The following is a 24,065-nucleotide window of genomic DNA, read 5'->3' as shown; positions in this document are numbered from 1 at the left end:
CCATTTCAACTTGACATCTCCCATGCTTCGGTTAAAAACATGCAGAGCCTCTCAGAATGTTTGGCAATATCTATTTTTAGAGGTATTTGACGATCCTCTAGTCATATAACCAATACGAAAGTCAGTCAGAATAATATGAAACGAAGTCCAACGGAGAACAAACTATTGCAATGAGGGAAATGAACTGTAAAGGGTTGGCTAGATTTCAAGTTGTCTCTTTGAGACTGCGCCAACCTTTTGAATTCCGAGAAATATTGTGATCAATTTGCAGTCATTGTGCATTGCGACATTGAGTTTGACAAAATATATAGAACGTACCGAGAAAGTCTTTTCGAGGAACAATGGTTATCTTTGACAATAAAAGGTTATTGTAAATGCACTAGAAAGCGTGACAGTGTCATCATACTTATTTCTTCGCCTTAAAGTGTGCTTCAATACAAAGAGTAGTTTTTTGACATCATAACTTGTGTGAAGTGCATTCTCGAAGCTCACACATAATACGTTCAAAGATGACGTCATAGATTATGCCAATGCTCTACACACCACTTCGCCTAAAGTGTGCTTCAATACAAAAGAGTAGTTTTTGACATCATAACTTGTGTGAAGTGCATTCTCGAAGCTCACACATAATACGTTCAAAAGATGACGTCATAGATTATGCCAATGCTATCACACCAGATATAGAATATGAACATTGTATTTCTGCAATTAAATAGCATCCTCTACTTGTCTAGGAAGTGTTCGTTGAATGTCATATCTCGCACCATAACTCCGTCAACGATGGAAATTAATTGATTCGTTAATTAATTAATTAATTAATTAATTAATTAATTAATTAATTAATTAATTAATTAATTAATTAAGCCTGTAGCAAGAGAATAACTCACTTTTAATTGTCTACCATTAGTGTCTGTCTGGACTCAACTCCCCAGAGACTGTATTTTAGGAGTTTTGTGCTGTCCCAGCTAAGATTATAGTAGCTTGTAATCTTTTATCAATTTGTAGTTAACCATAGGTTTAGTAATTAGTTTTAATAAATTTTCTTCGGAGAAAGTTGCAGACTTCACCGCCTTTCTGTCGTAACAGGTAAAAATGCTAAATACTACTGCTTTTTCCTGACCTTGTACTGGGAAGCAATATTGTCTGGCAGGTTAAAAAGGATGTTACAGGACCGTCGGTGCAAAATAGGATGATTACTGATTATGCAGCTATTTTCATACACTGGGCGGGAGTTTCTGAATTATCAGAACATCGCTTTGACCGCATTATACATTTAAAGAATCATGATGGGCACTTCCGTGACATATGCAAAGAGGGGTCAATGGTCGAACAGGGAACACATTTTGAAACACGTGTGTTCTCCTACAAAAATTGGAACATTTTTATTAGCTCATGTATTCACACATGTGAGCTTATGTCATAGCAATGTCTGTCTGTCTGTCCGTGACACTGTGTGCGTTTGCTGTCTGTCTTTCTGTCTATTTACATGATAACTCAAAAGCGTCTGAACAGATTCAAGTCAAGTTTGGTAGACAGGTAGCATATACTAATCGCAAGAACTGAGTAGATTTGGGTTATTGTGGCTTGCATATTAATGAATTTATGACATATAATTTAGTTCATATAATGGTTTTTCTGTGGAGACAGCAACGACAGTGTCGACATATATCAAAAATTACGGCACGAAATTTCATGAAACTTTTCACAGATGACAATCTGAGAACATTATGATGATACTTTGAGTGTCATGGCAATTATCTGTTTTTTTTGCATATATAATGAGCTTTTGTAATTAGTGACATAACTCTGAAATTTCTGCACTAAATTTGATGATACATGAAGCAAATGTCGATCTGATATGCATCTAAATGTACTGAGAAGCATTGGGCAGTGTCAAGTTAACAAATAGCTCATTTGCAAAATTTATGAAGTTTTATAATTGTCATATAACTGCGAAATAAATGCACCAAATTTAATAAAATATGTTGCAGATACTTACCGGACAGATATCTAACTGTGGTATTAAGCATTTAGTTGTGTGAAGTTAATTAAGGGTTCATTTGCATATTGATTGAACTTTGTAATTAGTGATATTACTCAAAAGTTACATAATTAAATTTGATGAAACGTGCTACATATGTTGATCTGATAGATATCTAATTGTCCCATGCAGCATAGAGCAGTGTCAAGTTAAAAAACGCTCATTTGCATATGATATTAAGTTTTATAATATGTGATTTACCTCTGAGAGTACTACATATAATGATATAACAGATATCTGATTGTTCTATAAGCGTACCTATTGTAAAACATGTGAGCACTTAAAGTTCACATCTGGTATCAGTTTAATTTAGACTCATGTGTAAACGCTGTATTTTCACAGACATCATATGCAAGATTAAATGACAATGAACGCCATAAACACGGCAAAATTGTTGGATTCAGTGACCAAACACGGCACCTCCGACAAGTAGCGTGGCTTTTTTACGTTTGCATACATTTACGATAATCCGGCTTTTAATGGGGAAGTTCCTGTTCAAGGGCTAAAGCTATGCATCAAACATGCTTTTATTCATTTGATGTTTTTACGTTTATAGACAATCCGGCTTTTATAGGGGAAGTTCGTGTAGATTGGCGAAAGCTATGCATTAAACATGCTTTTTTCATTTGATGTTTTTATGTTTATAAATAATCCGGCTTTTATAGGGGAAGTTCGTGTAGATTGGCGAAAGCTATGCATTAAACATGCTTTTTTTTCATTTGATGTTTTAATATTTATAAACACTGAACCTACACCGATTACTTTCAACATCAAGATGCAACAAAGGCAAGCATATTATAGCAACAAATACAGGACATTTTGAAGCCGGATACAGTGTGGTCCAGTAGTAACTGCGTCAATATACACCAGTACGTGTGTTTCGTGACCTGGTAGCCGTAAAAAAGTGAATACACGAGAGAGATTAGAAGGGAATCTTTTGACAATTTGACATCAAAATAAACCGACTTGGTGATACCAAGAACAACTATGACGTGAGACTAGTTTTGACGCCTTTTTGTTCAGTAACCCCCTCCCGTTCATTGAGTGAACCCCTTTCATTCTTCTGACGCCCCGGCCATAAATAATGACAGTTGCTTTATTCATGCATAACTAATTAAAGTCATCTACTTTATTTTATCTCACGTTTGTTCCCTGCCATTCTCTGTCACCTGCTCGCTGCAGACAGCCTGCATAATGTAAACTCTCGTTCATTGAGCACACCGTAGCCTCTATTCTGGTAAAGAGATTATGTATTTCAAAATTGACAAAATAAAACCCTTAATTGTATGGCTACGTGTATGGCAGTAGGTATATCCTATTACATGTATAACTATACAGAACAATATCTTACTGCTATAGTTATATATGCCAGTGATCTGGGGTACTCGTTGTAACATGGTCATTGCACCACTCGTAAGAATGCAATGATTATTCAATTTTTGATAGTACATGGTGATGTATCTTCTGTTTTTCAAAGAACGGTAAACAAATAAAAGTTCTGAGGAAATCTTCCCGGATGGTTACAATTTATTTACGCCTTAGATAAAATGGGTGCAAATAGGAAAGAAGTCGAAAGCAGACAAGAGCTGCGGTTATTATGCTAATGAAGATGAAACACAGGAGAGTACCCTGTGGTGGGATTTAGTGACTCATACCATGAACTTCAGACAAACTGCACCTGTAGATTTACAAAAGTCGGTAAAGGTAAAACTGTCCCCTCTTAAAGTTAATCCGTTATACTCATAAGCGGCATTATTTTATTCCTACAGATACTTCAACTGAAACTGAACAGATTACTGCAGAAGTGACATTAGACCATAAAGGTATTTCACAGATAAATGAACCTGTTTCCTGCTTTGTAATTCACGATATCTTTCGCCGGGTTAACTTTTAAAAGTAGCTATTGTAGTTTTTGACTAATTGAAGCCAATTGATGACATATCGAATTATGATACACAATATTAATTATTCATACATTGCAGACTCGTTTGCAACTTCTAAAAGACCGGAGAGAAGCATCATTAACTCTTCTGAGGCAAATGTTTCATCATATTCTGCAGGTATTTAATTTAATTAATTATGACAAAGGTAATCAACTTTCGTTCTGTTTTTCATAGAAGTCAACCATCCTAGCATTCAGAATGTGACACATATTTTTTTCGTTATTGAATTATTAAATCCCTATAATGCATGATTTTTTTATTTTGCCGTTTATATATATGTATATTATATATATATATATATATATATATATATATATATATATATATATATATATATATATATATATATATATATATATATATATATATATATATATATATATATATAATATATATATATAGATACATATTGCAGAGTGAAGTGGCCCAGGGCACAATACCGTGCTAGAGTCATTACTCTAGACATATGGGGTCTCGATCTCACCATCCAGCGATTGTGAGTGCGTTACCCTAACCACTGGACCACGGTGCCTCCTCATTTTCCTAAGCAGTATATTTTTCATGCAAGGAACTATGTTATGTTATCTCTGGATAAAAATTCTATCGACCCGCTGATTAAGCTGTTAACTTTATTTATGAATTAAATCAAAACTGCCGCCATATTGATTCCAAAATTAGGTCTGCTAAGAATTTAACGAGACTTCACCAGTTGAGAAAGAGAAAACATCTTTCCTCACCTGAAAATGTGATTAAGTTACTTTCATCATTCCTCATTACGTGACAAATGTCATACAGTAGCAGGGTTTATTTTTTAGAGTCTTTCTGCCTACTTGGTTGTGATATTATAGTAAGAGTAGTGGCTCAGGATTCACTTTATCAACATATATGTCGTTTTTTCGTCTCATTGTAAATGTAAAGGTATGTACTGTAGTTCAACCAGAGTACTCTCATATTCATATAACGCTAATAATTGTATAACATACCATATTTGCCAAGTATGTAATTTCTAAAAAGCCAGACAATCAAACAAAGACCGACATAATTAAGGACGTCTAGACAGGTCAACTGACAGAACAAATAAACAAAGTCAGGCTAGATAATAGTGATAATTATTCTCAGGTGTTTTTTTGCCTTTTTGTTTATACACAGCATCTACTCAAGAAATGTCAACGGAAGATATGTTGGATCAAGATAGTTTGTCATTGTCTGGTACGGCACATATATATGGCACACACACACACACACACACACACACACACACACACACACACACACATATATATATAATTATATATATATATATATATATATATATATATATATATATTTATTTATTTATCTAGTTAAACTTATGACCTTGCATCTTTTGTGAGTAGATTATAGTTCATGCTAATTTTGTCGGAGAAATTTTAGCAACAATGTCGTCCGTGGACAAGTTTTGGCAAACTGTACTTCTTGTAATGAACTATATCTACTCACTTTGCAGCTGGCGGTATATGTCGTACGTTATACCATAATCAAGTTTATAACCCTCATCCCACAATGTGGGTTTATTACTTTGTAAAATTAATCATTTCCATGCCAGTTTCTTATCATTTTACATTCTACAGTCAGCTTCTGCAATTTCCTTTTTTGCTTCTGAAGGAGGCAAAATAGCAGTCGATTTGAAACTTTTTTATCGGAGTTATCAAAAAGATATAGTACGTCTTATTACATCTGAGAATTTATTTTACTAACAGAAGCCAATAAAGTATTGAACATTAATCATACATTATCCTTATCATGTGTCATGTCTATTGTGCATGGGTCTCGGTGGGTATTAGAACTGTTGATTCCCCAATTCTTATTACAGTGGAATTTGATCGAGTGTCCGTTTTGCCTTGCAGAGCTCGACAAGTCTACATGTTCCTTATCATTAGAAAAGTAAACATTTGCAACAAATTGAGTATTTTGTGTTAGATTACAGCGCACGCGGCGAACGTTTCCCAGACACTGTCTCGTCTACAATAATGACAGTCGTTTCAGCATGCCACTCATGCACAACAAGCTTGACACCGCACTATAGCTATAGCACATCATCAAAGTTTTCTTTCAGCTACAGCTTTGTGTTCTTTGATTTGGGAAATATAACTCAGACAAAACTCACTGGCATATTTTTCGAGTGTCGGATCTATATCTCGAGGAAAGTCCTCAACATCAACCGGACTGACTCTCGGCGTTTTATTACAGTGTAACATTGTATTTTTTCAGCAAGGTAAAGAATATTTTGAAGGCAGAGAGATATCATCGTCCCCTCCATGCTAACCCGTTGCCGTGTATGATGCCGTCCGGGAAATTAAGTGCCAAAATACGGTGAATTATTTCAGAAACACTTGGTGTGTTATTCAATGGCACAAAATGTACCGTGTTGATTGAATTGCACTTGCCTGTGCAAAATCAACACTTTTCTTCAAGTCTATTTTGTAGCTCAGAGAAGTGTCAATTCAGAGAGAAGTGTCAACTGAGAAAGTTTCATTTAGCTGAGACAAAAGAGAAAGCGGGATTAAAGTTTCATTTAGGAGTGTTTAGCATTCTCTGGTTGACAATATTCAGTGTTGTATCGTGTCAAACTTGTTGATAGAGTAGACTGCACTCGCAATGCTACAGACTGCATGCTGAAGGAACTGTTGTCGTGATTGCTGACATCGAGAGGAGAAGAAAGTTTTTTTTTAAAGAATTTACTTGTTTCTTCATAAAGTTCCCAATTTAAAGTAAACACCTAAAAGAAAACTGATGTGTGCATGTAGTGCAGTGTTATGCTTGTTCTAAGTTGTTGTCAGTGACATGCTGAAACGACTGCAGTGATCGTGATGAGACAGTGTATGGGAAACGTTTGCCGCGCGCTGTAATCTAACACCAACCAAAGACGAAGACTCAATTTGTTGCAAATGTTTACTTTTCTAATGATAAGCAACATGTAGACTCGTCGAGCTCTGCAAGGCAAACCGGACACTCAATCAAATTCCACTGTATGTCGATTTGAAACATAAATGTAGTTACAGACTGCACAATAAATTCACGTGATCGAAAAGTATCACAAAAATTACGAAGTAAAACGAGTTTGTTCAGCCAATTCTTCCTCTTTAACCCTTTCACCACCATGGTTTATCCCAAATCCATTGTTTTCTATGGTAAAATTGGACCTGTATACAGGGAACTCGGGGTGAAAGGGTTAAACACTTTTCTAGACTGGTGGTAGCTCAGGACTTTTAGCTGCTAATGTAAAGCATTGTTTTGATTACTTAATATGTAAAGTAAATTTCTACATTTTTAGATTTCACTACATGGGAAACTATCATGCAAACCAAATCAAACCCAGCCAAAAATGAAGTTGCACAACCCATTCAAAAGCAACTTTGGTCGACGGTAGCTCTGTGGTGCACTTATGTATTACTGGTTGCTGTCGTACTAATATTTGTAGCTTCATTAGTTGCGCTTAAGGTAGGTGACAAGCAATTTATTTGGTATAAATTCAGAAGTAGAACTATAATAAAATATTTACGCAAATATACAGACAAACAATAATAAAGAGTTTAAAAATAACATGTTTATAGCAAGTATTCATGATAAATTATCATTGGAGTGATAAGTGCAGACATTATCAGATAGTTACATTTGATTTACCAATATTAGGAACGCGAATTGGCTACGTCACAAAAATGATGTTTGGATTCATTGACAATGTTGATTGATTATACATGTTAGTCTATGAGAATACTAAAATAATTGTTTTTCAATATAAAGAGAGCAATATCTGTGCATTTATAGACGTTTATAAATGTACTTGATTGCAAAGAGTCACATTTGTACAAGAAATGTGACTTTGGATTTCCTCTGAAAATGTTGATTCACTATATATCGTAATGTGTGACAAAACTGTGAATATTTTTCCAATATAAAACTAGCAATATATGTGAATTTATAGACGTCAGATAGTTGATATAAATGCGCTTGATTAGAATAGGGTGACTAGAAGTGCATGTGTGTACAAAAATTCGAGTTTGGAATTTCACTGAAGATATTCATCCACTAAACATGGGAGTCTCTGACAAAACTAGGAATAATTATTCTAATATTTGTGCATATGTAGACGCTTGATAATTTACATAATTGTAGATTACAATAACGTGGTTTGAAGTGCGCATGTGTACAAGAAGTTTGATTCTGGAATTTGACAAACATGTTGATTCAGTATACATTGTAGTCCATGAAAAAACTCTGATTTTTTTTTTCAAATTTAAACCTTAGCATATCTGTGCATTTATAGATGTCGAATAATTGATATAAATGCTTGATTTGAATAGGGTGACTAGAAGTGTGGCTTCAACTGTGATTTTTTTGGCTTTGGTTTACGATGAATAGCTTAACTATTTATTTATTTATTTATTTATTTATTTATTTATTTATTTATTTATTTATTTATTTATTTATTTATTTATTTATTTATTGTTTTATTTATTGTTTTTATTTATTGTTTTATTTATTTATTTTTCGGTCGGTCGAGCCAAAAGGTTCAATTACTGGCACCTAAGGAGAATATAAAACATACACTTAAAGTATAAAAGTATAAAAAGTTAGAATGCAATCAAAAGAAACGGATAAATATAAACATAAATGTAAACAACATTACAGGTACACTAATAAAATCATGACTCTGCAGCACACGCCAAAAGGTTGAAGCAGAACTATATGAATCAATTGCACTGTTTCTCAGATTAATTGTAGAGGCACCAGCTCGTAAAATATAGTATTACGTAGCTGTCTGTTTGGTACATTAAAATGTACTTTGTCCAAAATGGAGGGACAATTATAGCTTGCATTGACCAGTTTATAAACAATTGTACTATCTAAAAATTTACGCCTCCTCACCACTGAACGAAGCCTATACCTGGTACATAAAGAATTGTAATCTGCTGAAATATATTGCATATTTATTTTAAAACATCATATTGATACTTTTTAATACTTTTTTACTGCATCTATTAGATTTTTATCAATTTGTGTTACTTGCCATCGAGACTACATACACTTTCGTATTCCAGATGGCTTCTCACGTGGCTCACAGACAAAGACCGTAATGTAGGAATATTTGAAAAATCAGCGCAGGTTCGCGTTTTGAAGCTCGCCATTCTAAAAGCCTTCCTGAAGTATTAAAAATAAATATCTGCGAAGTAAGAAGAATTCCAAGATCTTGCGATCCATCAAGATCATAATACTGTTATTGTAGGTGATAAATTTCTTTATGTCGGTAAATTTTAGTCTTTCACTTCCCGACATTAAGCTTTAATTTCCTCATATTACACCATTTGTTTACATTATCAATGCCTACTTGAAAGAAGATACAATCATGTGGTGTTCTCATGAACCGATAAATTTTCGCACACTTTGAGTTGTCTACCTGATCGTCAAAAGTGACAGCAGACAACAAGTTTTGCCCAACCCACACAGAAAAATAATAGTATTGAATGTATTTTAATATTGAATGTATTTTAATACTCCTGATATCCCTACACTACACATTGCTACACTTTTGCGTTCATAGTGAAAGTAGTTCGGGTCCTCTATCCGCCACATGAGGAATATGGATTTTTGAAGTCATATACCAAAAGCGTAACGTCATTCTATAGGGCTATGTATGCTATAAACGCACATAGAAGAAAAAAGAATTTCCAATGCGATATACGGTTAATTTGTTGTTATCAGTTACGTACATATTATAAAATCGAAGTACTTTTTAAGGATATGGATATATTGTTATATTCACAGTTTCACATTCAACGCTACATCTTCCGACTAACATAGAAATCATGTGTTTCTGTTTTTAAGGTGAAGAAGAATGAAAATATCACTCGTAGTAGTGTTTTAGAAGACGCAGAAATTCAACTGGTAGGAGAATGATTTGACACATAAAAGTACTCAACAAGGATAAATTGTTAGGTATAGTGCATACTTAGACCTGGTTTAAACATTTAAATTTCTGCAGAGTGCCAATCATTTATATATCCTGAACTTTGTAAATTCCACTTTTTTCACTAAACGTCTGAAATCGATATCCTGGGCGACAAATACCATTTTCGCGTATTATCTTGTGACTTATTGTTCTCAAATTTATTTGTGACAGAGTATCGATCAGTTCTGTCCAGTTTTTATTAACAAAAAGTTCATCATTGCCGAGATAAACGCCGAGACATTTTAGACCGGTACGGACTGTGGCGAAGTTTGTTGAAATCCTCGTCTCGGGTAATAAGAAAATCTACATCATCAGCATAGGCGAAAGATTACAGTGGACTTTATTATTGTGTGGAATAGTTAAGCTTTGATATCACTTTTTGTGCGTATTTTATGAAGCAAGGGTTCAATCGCAATAACGTACAGCTGACCAGACAGAGAACAGCCTTGACGAATACCTCTCCCAAAGGAAACTGGGAAGTGAGAGTGTTATCTACGCGAATTAAGCTTTGGCTATTAGAATACAGAAGAGTGATATAATTAATGAAATTTTGGCCAAACCCAAAGGATTTTAAAGTATTTAACAAGTAACCATGATTAATTCTGTCGAAAGCCTTCATTTGATCAAGAGCAATGATAGCAAGCGGAATATTATTTGAATTTGCTAAATGAAGACTATCTCTCAGAAAACCGATATTATCATGAATCTGCCGACCAGGAATGCAACAGGTTTGATCTTCATGAATGATAGAACTAAGAACATTGCGAAGACGAAGAGAGAGTGTTTTGGTGAGAATTTTATGGTCACTACAAGGAAGACCAACTGGACGCCAATTTTTTAACTTAGTAGAATCACCTGACTTTTGTAAAAGGCAAACAACTGTCCGTCTGCAGGACAATGGCTGTTCACCATCACTGATAGATTTTAAAAGCCCTTCATACAGATCATCACGAATGATCGACCAGAAAGTAGTATGGAATTCATTTGGGAGACCATCAATACCAGGGGAACGACCTGTCGGGAGATTTTTAACAGTGAAAGAAATCTTTGTCAGTATCTTTAATTAAGTTGTGGTAAATTTTCATGAAGAAGTCTTTCAGCATTGTTGTCAATTGGGTGATGAGAAAAGAGATTTTGATAGGAATAGACGGGTTAAATTACGAATTTCTTATTTATCTTCTGTGAGGGAGCCATCCAATTTTTCAAGATGAAATAGGCTTTCTTTTTCCATCGCGAGATTCAATCAGAGAGCTCGACCGAAATGGGATGATTTGAATCCGTCGAGCTGAGAGAGCCAGTAGCAGGGGAAAAACATGGACAGGGAGGGAAAGGTGAAGGAGGGTTAGTAACCTCTCTTTGGCAGACTCACCCGAGGAAAAATGAGCTTTTAGAGACTTGTGAAATTCTGAATCGTGTTGAGTGGCTTTTCGAATCTCATTACGGCAAATTTCCATTTTTCTCATGTTGTCGCTATTTCTTGGCTCTATGCATGTGTCAACGTGTTGTGAGTAACATTGTCATTATAATTAATTGAAATCGATACATTGACATCTAGACCATTTTTTTCAGACTGCGTGACATTGATTTCCTTTTCTGGAATATTGCCGGCATTTTTGTCGGTTGTCGACGTTGCATTAGTTTGTGGACTGTCGTTTATCACATCATGATCGTTTGGTTGATTATCGATATTATTGGGCAAGTCATGGTTATCAACAGGTGTGGTTTGGTTGTTGGTATTTGTCTGAATTCCTTCCCCTTCCGCATCAATATTTTCAGTAACTTCGTCGCCATTTTCAACGTTTTCATTTATTTCAATTTTGTCCATTTCATTATCGTTAGTATTTTCATTGTGAAAATCTTACATTAATAACGGTCACTTACTTTTAATGTGACCCGGCTCATAACAATTAAAGCACCTAACTTCGTCAAAAGACAAATAAATGCGATAAGTTTTGTTTTCGAAGACAACGTGAAAACAGCCGAGTAATTCGGCATTAGTAACCGTAGGTAAAATATACATTTGGCGTCTGAAGGATTTAATGTGTTTCAAGTCATCCAATTTACAGCCCAAAGGAATTTTCTCACGCCACCGACAACCTTGCCACATTTACTCAATTCACCGATAAAAACTTCGTTAGGAATGAAAGGGGGAACTCCGGATAAAATCACCTTCGTAGCTGGGTTGGCAAGTGGTTCCGGTGTAATCCGACACCCTTCGACTTCAATACCTTCCAACATACCGCTTCTACCCAGTGTGTCGAGCTAAAAACACAATCACAGCTCCATTCACACGAGAAGCAGCTAAGACATTTTGCGGGCCATTAACTTTAGCAATGCTCTTAACATACGATCAAACAGTTACTCCTCTGAGGGACAAAAATTTCAACCCATGCTTCCTTGCCACTAAACGACTGGCTTGCGGCCGCCACCTTGCCTCGGTGGCCCTGCCAGAGCCACCGAAACAAAATCCGTCACGATCTACCGAAATCAAAGTAATACACAAAAATTAAATATTTTACCACTAAATTGAGTCACTTAGTTAACAAATCCAAGCGTAGAGATGACGGATGTCTTCACAAACGACAAGAAACTGAAGGAAAATCGGAGCTCTCCGGAGACACGTCTGCACCGTAGTTGTAGTAGTAGTATAGTAGTAGTATAGTAGTAGTAGTAGTAGTAGTAGTAGTAGTAGTAGTAGTGTAATAATTTTTGTTGTTATTGTTATTTTTCTGTTGCTATTTTTTGTGTTCTTGTTACTTTATTTATTTATTTATTTATTTATTCATTTATTCATTCATTTATTCATTCAATTATTTGCCTATGAATGTATAATGTGTATTATTTTCTGGATAAATGAACAACACTCTTCTTGGCAACATATGTTGAAATTTGATTAACGTTTTAACTCTCCTAGTGATCACTGCATGTTAAAGTTAAGGAACCCATATAAGATCTTAATTACTTCTTCTCGAAAATTGACAATCTATAGAGACTGAGATATTTGGAATTTCACTCTTTTACAGTCATAGTGATGCTAGCTTCTTCACGGAAACAACCAAAGTATCTTTACCAAATTGGAAAATCTCCTTGGTTAAACTTGGATATATATTGTGTCGATGAGCTCTTCAAGTTGCTCATTGCATTCTAACCAACCGCAATTTTTCCAAGCTGCAGACGACACTACCCGACGGCGTGTGACCTTGTGATCAGACACTATTTTACAAAATATTCTCTTATTTTGCAGTCCATAGATTACAGTTGAAATGCATACCAGCATGTTCATCAAAACATTTATGTCTTTAATGTATGAAGGGTGCTATCCCTCGAAATACTGATGTAACGCGAGTCGAGAGAAATGAAACATTACCTCCGATACAAGAAACGAACGCGATATACCAGTCGAATACCACGTGCTCACCAACAGAAGATGATCATGACAGATGGGAATTCGAAATTTCAAAATTAACTTTCAATGCAACTTCTATTCTTGGAAGGGGAGAGTTTGGGGAAGTTAGACAAGCTGATGCTGAAGACATTGCGGATAATAAAGGAATAACTAAAGTTGCCGTAAAGTCACTGAAAGGTCAGAGAAATATAGAAAAGAATACTTCATATCTATCTATTATTGTACACTAAAAGAGTTTTCAAGGCAGAAATCTAAATTTTTTAGTTAGGAAATATAATTTTTTAATATTGGCTATAGAATATTTTCTTGAGAAATATACTTTTTTTCTTATTTTCTATACTTTGTCCTTGTTGTAATTTTTGCTGGGTTATTCTCTTTAAAATCCAGTCCAAAACAAAAGCACAACTGGTACAATGATTTTTACTTCTCAAAAGTCAAATATTCATTCCTTTAAATATAGGTGATGCAACCGAGAATGACAAGCAGAATTTCATGCGCGAGATGGAGATAATGAAATCATTCCAATTGTCACATCCTCACGGGACTATGCTACTCGGTTGCTGTACAAAAACAGGTGAGGGATATCAATAAATGGCTATGAAAGCCGTTGCTATACAATGCCAATGAGAAAGAAACAAATGAAAATGGATGATTCACGTTATGAGATGCTCCGTGCTATTAAGCTTGCTGTTGGTATATCAAAAACACTTTTGTGATAAATGTCTCATATGTAGACTGCACGGACAGCTGACTAGCTATCTACTTAGCTACCTATCTAGCCACCTACCTACCCACCTACTAACCTACCTATATACTTACCGACTTACCCACCAACCTACATTTACCTACCTACCTACCTACCAACCTATCTCTTTTTGGTTCTACTCAGGCTCCATCTGTATCATAATGGAAATAGCGCCAAATGGCTGTTTGCAGGATTATCTTCGGACGAATCGATCAGATTCACCTTATCAAAATCTGCATGCAAACAGTCGAAATATCAGCCCTATTGCTCTCCTACAGTTTGCATGGCAAATTGCCCAGGGTATGAATTTCTTGACATCTCAACAGGTTTGTTCAGTAGCCTTTTTGCATGTTGTAGTTGCTTTCCGTATTTAAGAGGATGGCGGATTGCGTCAATTGATGTCGATGTTAATGTCGACTACCATGGATGAACCAATTTCCCAAAGCTGTTTCAGAATTGTTTTTTGACTTGTCAGAATCGAATGTCTTACCAAAAAGTGCCACAGTCAAATTTGATAATTGAACGTCACTTGACAGGACTATCATCATGTTTCCCTTGAAAGGGTTGGTGTAATAAAGTGTATGTTGTCGTTTGTTTGATATGTCTACACAAGAAATAACGAACAATATTTCATTCAATTCATGGGGAAAACAGAGTTAATGGCTTTTCAGTGCTTTAAAAAGTTACCTTCGTCTAAATTCCTCTCCAATTTAATATTTCGGTTCTATGATATATTTCTGATGTCATCTTGTCACATTTCTCAGACAAAGTAATCCTGTTCAGCTCACGTGTTCACACGTGGGCTAATGTCATAACGATGTCTGTATGTCTGTCTGTCCGTGTGTGTGTGTCTGTCTGTCTGTCTGTCGGTCGGTCTGTCTGTCTGTCAGTTTACACGATAACTCAAAAACGCCTAAACTGAGTCAGGTCAGATTTTGTGCACAGGTACCATATGCTACTTGCTAGAACTGGTTAGATTTTGGTTAGTGTGGCTTGCATATTAATGAAGTTATGCCATATTTTTTTCCGCACAATTATTTCCCTCTGGAGACGGTGATGACAATGTATACATATATCAAGAAATACGGCCAAAATTTCATAAAACGTTTCACACATGACAATCTCAGAACATTTTGATGATACTGTGAGTTTCATGTCAATTATCTGCTTATTTGCATATTTAATGAACTTAAGTTATTAGTGACATAACTCTTTAATTCCTGAACCAAACGTGATGATACGTGCATCAATATTGATCTGATATATATCTAATTATAATAAGCAGCATTGGGCAGTGTCAAGTTAATAAATAGCTCATTTGCATATTTTATGAAGTTTTATAATTAGTCATATAACTCCGATATAACTGCACCAAATTTGATGAATTTTGCTGCAGATGCTGATCTGACTGATATCTAACTGTGGTGTAAAGCACTTAGTAGTGTCAAGTTAATTATGGGTTCATTTGCATATTTAATGAACTTTGTAATTAGGTATATAACTCTGAAATTACGGCACCCAAGTCAGTGAAATCTGGTACAGATATTGATCTGATAAATATCTAATTGTACGGACAAGCATTTAGTAGTGTCAAGTTAACAAATAGCTCATTTGCATATTTTATGAAGTTTTGTAAGTAGTCATATAACTCCGAAATAACTGCACCAAATGTGATGAAATTTGCTGCAGATACTGATCCGACAGATATCTAATTGTGGTGTAAATATACGGCAAGTTTTCAATCGGATTCGAACCCACAACATACGGCATCAGTCGCCTAGCTGAGAGGCCACAGAGAGAACCGCTCGGCTAAATCCCCACTTCCAAAAAGAGTGGTTCAATAGCCGGATAAGTTGTTACATTTTTCTGACTGAGACCGCTCAACACTTTGTAGAGTTCGTGAAGCACTCACGAACACATGCTCACTATCATACATCGAACATACACACTTTATCGGAGCGAAGAAACAAATTTCATCGCTGGTGTAAAGCATTTTTGTTGTGTGCAATTAATTAAGGTTCATTTGCATATTTAATGAACTTTCTAATTAGTGATATTACTCCACAATTACAGCATGTTACATTGATGAAACTTGCTACAGAAAGTGATCTGATAAATATTTAATTGTACTGAGAAGCATTGGGCGTGTCAAGTTAATAATTAGCTCATTACATAATAAATAAAGTTTTGTAATTAATGATTTAACTCTGAAAATACTGAGCGAAAGTTGATGAAACCTGCTAAAATATAATGATATAAAAGATATCTGACTGTTCTTATTACACGCCTCACACGTGTCGATTATATTGGTATAAGTTTTGTTTATTGACAGGAATACCGAAAAACATAGTACAACAAATACTCGTCAGAGATAGTTACTCTGGCAGTAAACCGTAAACACGTCTAGTCTTATCAGAAGTCTGTCTTCCACACCGTGTGCTCAATGGAACTGCTGTCAGAATATACAATGTCTGTCTTTGTTCTTGTGTTTTGGTTAGTGATTATCCTGAGGTCTGCAAATGTTGCGTAACATCTCCTTGCTCGTTTTTTTGTCACTTTAAAATGAGACAGGTCAAAGGTACAATTGTTTTACACAACTTCATAACAGTCAAAAAGTATGCAGCAATTCATGTCATACTGTATTATTTCATGCGTCCAGTAGTGTCTGATAAATGTCAATACATGTCGAGTCATCAGCAGTCAATTTCAATGCTTAATAACTAAGTTTGTAATTTTGTCAAACGCAAAGTCATTCCTTCCATTCAGGGGTCACATTAGTAGGTCAAGTTCTGTTGAGTAAATGCTAGTCTGTTTACCGGATATCCAACATTCTGTGAAGCCTACTACTATTAATGAACCTGTTGTAAAACACGTGAGCACATTCAGTTCATATTTGGTTATATTTTCTATGATTTTCTGCGAAACATGTTGACGAAATACTATGTTTGTTGGACACATTGTTTGTGCATTTCTTTTTCTTCAGTGTATTCATCGTGATTTGGCCACGAGGAATGTTCTTCTTTGAGTAAATGGCATATGTAAAATATCGGATTTTGGGTTTGCTGGCAAAGTGTCCAGGACGTGCATTTACCAAAGACTTTCAGAAGGAGTATGTATCGGCTTTGTAACGTTATAGTGAAAAAGGGCCTGTTTTCATAAATGTAAATGTAACACTGCATGAAAACCCAATAATACATATAAATTCCCGCTAATATGTTGCCAGTATTATAGAATAATACACATGAATTCACATGAATCCACATGAATACAGGCTTGCTGAATACAAAAAATGGATTCTTGACTGTATTCATCTGTATATGCACTCTTCAGTTAAAATACAGGCAATAATCCATGTTAATACAGTAAGTATTATAGGGTTTTTATGCAGTGTAAATGATAAGTATTCAGATGAATAACTATAACAATAGCATAAAAAAATTATAAACTAGGGGTCTTGTTCGAGTAGGACAAAGGTTACCAATCCGAAGGAAACAGATGACTAGATGAACATGTAACGCTTAAGATTTACATTTGACAAGGATATATCGGCAATTACTGTTTTTCATAATCGACATTTACTTTCAATAAAGTTAAGTTTGACTCGCTTACTTGTATCTGTTAATGATAGACTAAGTTACCATACGATGGATGGCAATAGAATCTTTGTGCACATCAAAATACACATCAAAGAGTGATGTTTGGTCGTACGGTATTACCTTATGGGAAATAGTTACACTGGGTGAGTATTGTTCAGCCAGACACACATTACACTTCTTAATAGAATATGCGACTGCATTGGATAATATCGACCATTCAATTTGATACAACTGATAACGCTTTCAAAGACACTCCACTAATCACATGCAATTTTGACATTGATGGGCATATGAGAATAAAACTTGATCGTAAAAAAATATACTGGTGAATATCAAGTGGGTCGGTCCAACCACAGTCCATATGTGGAATTTGCAGCGGGTACTTGTAGATAATGGATACATGAGGTGTGAAACTGGTCGACATGACCCATTTGCTAGATGTTTATTCTTCCTAACGATTCGGACGTACACGGACGACCTTCATCAGATGCTTTACAGAAACAATGGAAAAAGGGACGAAAATTACATTTTCTTCTACACGGTCAAGGAATATGAGAACAAATACGCAGATATTTAGTGTATAATAGACAATTCAACTACGGTTTGGTAGAATGTAGAAAATATAGTAGAAATGTGACCACTGTAAAGAAGGAACAAACTGAAAATGAAATAGCGAAAACGGCAATGAAGTTGAGTGGGAAAATTAAATAATGCAATGTATTAAAAGATGGATACTGTAATTTCTTAAAGAAATAAGAAAGAAACTAACAAGTTTGTGGAACACGTCTCTTCGGTTTGAGCTCTGACAGTGAACAATAAAAGGGTCCACTGCAACCAGTGTAACTTCATCCTCAACATAGACAGAGTCAAAGACAATAAAACTGGCTAAATTCACTCTATCGTTGACACTTTAACTTGCAACACCAGCAATACTATGTACGGCATCAACTGTTCACAATGTGATAAGCTTGTATACATCGGAGAAACTGGCACGAAACTAAAAAAAAGGACATACGAACATGTATATAATATAAAAACCAAAAAAGACACACTCGTAAGTGAACACTTCAACATGAAGGACCATAATATTAACAATGTCACAATATTTGGAATCTGCGAAATATCATCAACACAAAGAAAATCAGAAAACAAATAGAAATAATATATATTTATAATCTGGGCACCATCCATCCTATAGGAATTAACAAAAAGACTGGTAGTTTTACCTCACCTGTTAAGGGCCCCCACCATTCATCTGGAAACCTAGGGAGCCCATTTTTCTTTGTTCACTGTCACAGCTCAAATCGAACAGACGTGTTCCACAAACTTGTAAGTTCCTTTCTGGTTTATTTTAGGAATTACAGTATCCACCTTTCAATACATTGCATTGTTTAATTTTACTACTCAACTTCTTTGCCGTTCTAAACTATTTCATTTTGAGCTTGTTCCTACTTTATAGTAGTCACATTTATACTATAGAGATTTTCCCAAGCCGTAGCTGCATTGTCTTATATATGCTAAATATCTGCGTATTTGTTCTCATATTCCTTGACCGTGTAGAAGAAAATGTAATTTTCGTCCCTTGTTTCTATTGTTTCTATAGGCTCTGATGAAGGTTGTCTGTGTGAAGATTGTCCGTATACGTCCGAAACGTCCGTCAGGAAGAATAAAAATCTATTGTCTAGTAGCAGATTGGTCTTGTCAAGTTTTTTTTTCACACCTCATGCGTCAAAATGTGTTTAAACTCTTAAAACCTCTGTAGAGAATGTTGATATCGCATGGTTCATCATGTGAAGCAATAATTTCCTCTACTATAGGATATGCTACCTTTGTTTAACAGGATAACTAGCATTAATGCTGATAAACCCACACTTTTGAATAAGATTCTGATAGCGTTTAAAATGCCAACACCATATTATATTATGTGCCGGACTTTTAAACTATCTAGGGATACTGAAATATGGCATGACCAAACCATTTTGTATTTGAGTGGGAACAGTTCTGTTGACTATTTGGCCATACATCTGATAATTTTTGATATAAAGAACAATAGGTTACGGATATTATTACTGTTCACTTTAAGTAATATTTTCGTACGATTATATGGTGAACTTAAATTTATCTCTGCTCTAGAAGGTATAAACGTCACCAAATTGCTGACAGTAAATTGGTTTTGGATTTCAAAATTTGCCAACGATATAAAATTACGTGAGGTTCTATCAAAATATTATGTAACTGCAATTGTGACTTATGAGCTTTGCAAGACCTCTTGACTACAAATCTGATAAACATTTGTTGGCCAGTTAATTTTTATGACCAGTAGGCTTAAACTACTATACATCGGTATAAGCAGTATCACATATTTGGTTGAATTTTCAAATAGAGTGAATTGGTATTAAATTTTGGGTTTGTGTTACATACTAGGGCAATAAATACATACTATGGCAATGACTATATTTTCGCCACTTGATTTCGATCTAACAACTATTACGACTCCTACTTTTGTCTTCGTGAATATAGGCTCAACACCATATGGTTATTGGTCGTCATCCGAAGTGCTCAAAATGCTGAAAAGGGGATATAGAAAACCGAAGCCAAAGCATTGTAGTGAAGAAATGTATGTATAATTGCCTGTCACTATACGTTTATTTCGCGCTAATGCTAACAAAATTCATTTTAAAACTATGTCTTTCAAAACTTCCAAGTTTCTTCAACTTTTAACCTTTTCTTTTGAAAGATATTTTGTCATTATCGACGGAGAATATCAATTCGACAAATATCTTGGACTTTGTCGTTCGTGATAAAGAAAATACAGACGAGTGTAGATGGTTAGGAAGACGAATGGTAGATATGGATTGTTTGAAGGATCGGATGAAGTGATAAAAGTAGGATAAACACATGAAAAGATTATGGAAAGATAGATGAATTTATTTGGTAGTGTAAATCGACAATGGATAGGCAGAAAACGTATACGGACATATAAGGAGCACATAAAAGCTATAAAATAATGTTTAGAATGGGACATTGAGATTTTGAACGTTCCTCGATATCATAAATCAAATTATATCTTGAAGGTGGTTATATTTGGGGTTAGGGCTATTTGTAAAAATCAATATTCATAAAAACACGGTAAGTCTCCAAAAAGGGAGTTTGCTGGAAGGAAGAGCACAAGAAAGTTTTTGGTTTATCGCATATTGTGTGCAAATACATTTACAGTGAATTTCAAAATAGCTCGGAATTACAACGTGCTTGGGTGATAAGTAAACGTTCCTGGCGATAGATCTGCATTCTCTACAAAAGTTCACTACATTTACCGTCGATGAAACTGCACAGAACGCAAATGAGAGGATGTTTGCTCGGTACAGTGTGTACAGGTCGGTACAACGATTGGTGTTTCCTACACGCAACGTGTTCTGCAAGTGAGAACAGTGGACGTCGTTTTTGTGGTTAAATTGTTGCAAAATCTATCTAAGGAGAACGCTTGCAATGGATGCAGTTGGAGTTATTTAATATCAACAGAAACTTTTTTTCTAATCACCCCAGCACATTCTAATTCCAAGCTATTTTGAAATTCACTGTAACTCGTAGAAAGGGTTACTTTACAGTATTAAGGAAACCATTAAGTTCTCATCTACGAGTGAGGAATTAAAGTTCACTAAAAATTGTCACTTTCATTAACAATCAATTTGATGTCATTTATCTATTTTACTTTGTTAAATTATAATGTAGAGAAATTAAAGATGGTTTTTCATTGCTACTTTCATCTACAGATATTCACTGATGCTCAATTGCTGGAACAGCAATCCCATGGAAAGACCATCGTTTTCAATTCTCAACCTTATGGTAGGCAAACTTGCCAATAATGTTACAAAGGTATTTGCCGATACCATATCAATGAATCGCTCATGAGCCTGCTGCATATGCTGCTAAAGTGGCACTCCCACTTAGTAACATTTTTAAAACAGATTTGTTAATGCAAAACGGTCGATATTTGACGTGGCGACTACGCGCGGAAAGCGAGATATCGATAAATACATGTCCTCAAAAAGTAAAAGTTTGAATTCCGGTGGCTCACCTAAATTCAGTTTCCGAACATCGAATATTCGGCACGGGGGCCATTGTCAACTAAGCTAGGGAGTACGAGTCTACGCTGACGCTGCTGTACGCCATAGTACTTCCCACGTCGGTGATCGGTCATGCCCCATGAAAAAAGCCGAGTCTTACTGACTCGGCAAAAAACGAAAAAGAAAGTTTGCTGACTCTAACATAATTCGTATAGCAACTAGTATAGCCGCTGGGAAAACTATCGGGAGCGCCTCGGCATTCTTACCCCTTCGTAATCGATGCTTCGATGGTCTGTGACTCAATTCTGGTGGCGCACAGATTAACCCTTTCTACAGGAAACTGTCTAATTATTTAGAGTACATTTGACTTGAAAAAAACCAACATTTCATCACGGAAACACCCTAGATAACCGCGGTCGGCACACTTAAGTATAACACATCTTTGCCTTGCTAAGAGCGCACTGCACGGAAAGCCGACTGGAGTCGACAATGCAATACAATACAGTGGCAATGGACATCATAGGATTTCAACATTTTGAAACGGAATATGGCAAAAACTACATTGATGCGGTAGGAGATGATATCAGTGATAAAAATCTGAACTGTACTACTGCATGAAAACCCAATAATACTTACTGTATTTGAATGGATTATTGCCTGTATTTTTGCTGAAGAGTGCATATACAGATGAGTACAGTTTATAATCCATTGTTTGTATTCAGCAAGCCTGTATTTAATGTTGATTAATGTGAGTTCACGTGTATTATACAATAATACATTTGACTCATTAATGTGAATTTATCTGTATTATTGCGTTTTCATGCAGTTATATATTTTCTTGCATAATCAAATTTGAAACATTTTTACGAAACGGAACTTAGTTTCGGCCGACAGGCTGTCTCGGCACTGGCAGAAGACGAAATGTGGTCATCAGTGGCGGCTCATATTTTGCACGTAAAAAAACGTATATCAATGGGTAATAAATTAAAAATACAATACAAATGATTGAGAATGATGAAAACAACAAAAACTAAAGAAAGTTTTTAAAAATCTGAGATAAAGGCATACTGCTTTATATAAAGTCTTCGCAGTGGAAAGTAAAATAAATACGTCGTTCAAACTTATTATTGACTCCTTAGAATATCGTCAATCAGGTCAACAACAAACCTTCGGCGGATTTCGGGTCATATTCAGAAACGGTCGTAAAACTTCGGGATGTGAATAATACGCTCGGGAAATGACATGTTTTTATCGATATATCGCGATCCTCGCGCAGTCGCTACGCCAAATATCGACTGTTAGCATTAAAAATGTGTTTTAAAAATGTTACCAAGTGGGGAGTGCCACTTTAAGTTAATTAAAGTAACAAACGCAGTCTCCCCGTTTTCTAACTCGTTACGTTAACGTTGATTTATGAAGTGTCTCATTCATACAATCATACATACATACATCGTACATACATACATACATACATACATACATACATACATACATACATACATACATACATACATACATACATACATACATCGTACATACATCATACATACATACATACATACATACATACATACATACATACATACATACATACATACATACATACATACATACATCGTACATACATACATACATACATACATACATACATACGCATGCATGCATGCATGCATGCATACATACATATACCTACATACATACATACATACATACATACATACATACATACATACATACATACATACATACATACATACATACATACATACATACATACATACATACATACATACATACATACATACATACATACATACATACACATTGTCATCATTAAGTTAGTATTTAAATTATAGAATTTTACAGGAATATCTGTCTATACAAGATTTTGAAAGCCACAAGTAAATTAACCTCAAAGCCATGGATATCAACTCTGAAGAAAGGCTATGAATTAAATAAACTTGATTTCTCTCGGTCTAAGGCAAAATACACGATTGCTATTTTAAAGAAAGAGAATTAATTCTTTAAGTGATATAGGAAATGCTCCATTTCGCACATTTCAGAGTTTTTGTCATTGAAGAGACTATTTTCTCAATAAACAAAGCGTAACATGAAATGTTAGTGTCGTTATCAAATTTTGTAGTGTTACTAATTCATATTTGTTTATCATGCTTTTCAGACTTATAGCAGAACGTATGGTTGTTTCCATAATATTCAGTTTTACTGGGTTACTGTTTTATTTTGATTTTGAAGTTTGTACAAATAAAAATCATCTTTTTAA

Source organism: Ptychodera flava, chromosome 2 (assembly GCF_041260155.1).
Source record: "Ptychodera flava strain L36383 chromosome 2, AS_Pfla_20210202, whole genome shotgun sequence".
NCBI classification, from domain to species: domain Eukaryota; kingdom Metazoa; phylum Hemichordata; class Enteropneusta; family Ptychoderidae; genus Ptychodera; species Ptychodera flava.
This window is presented reverse-complemented; position numbering follows the sequence as displayed.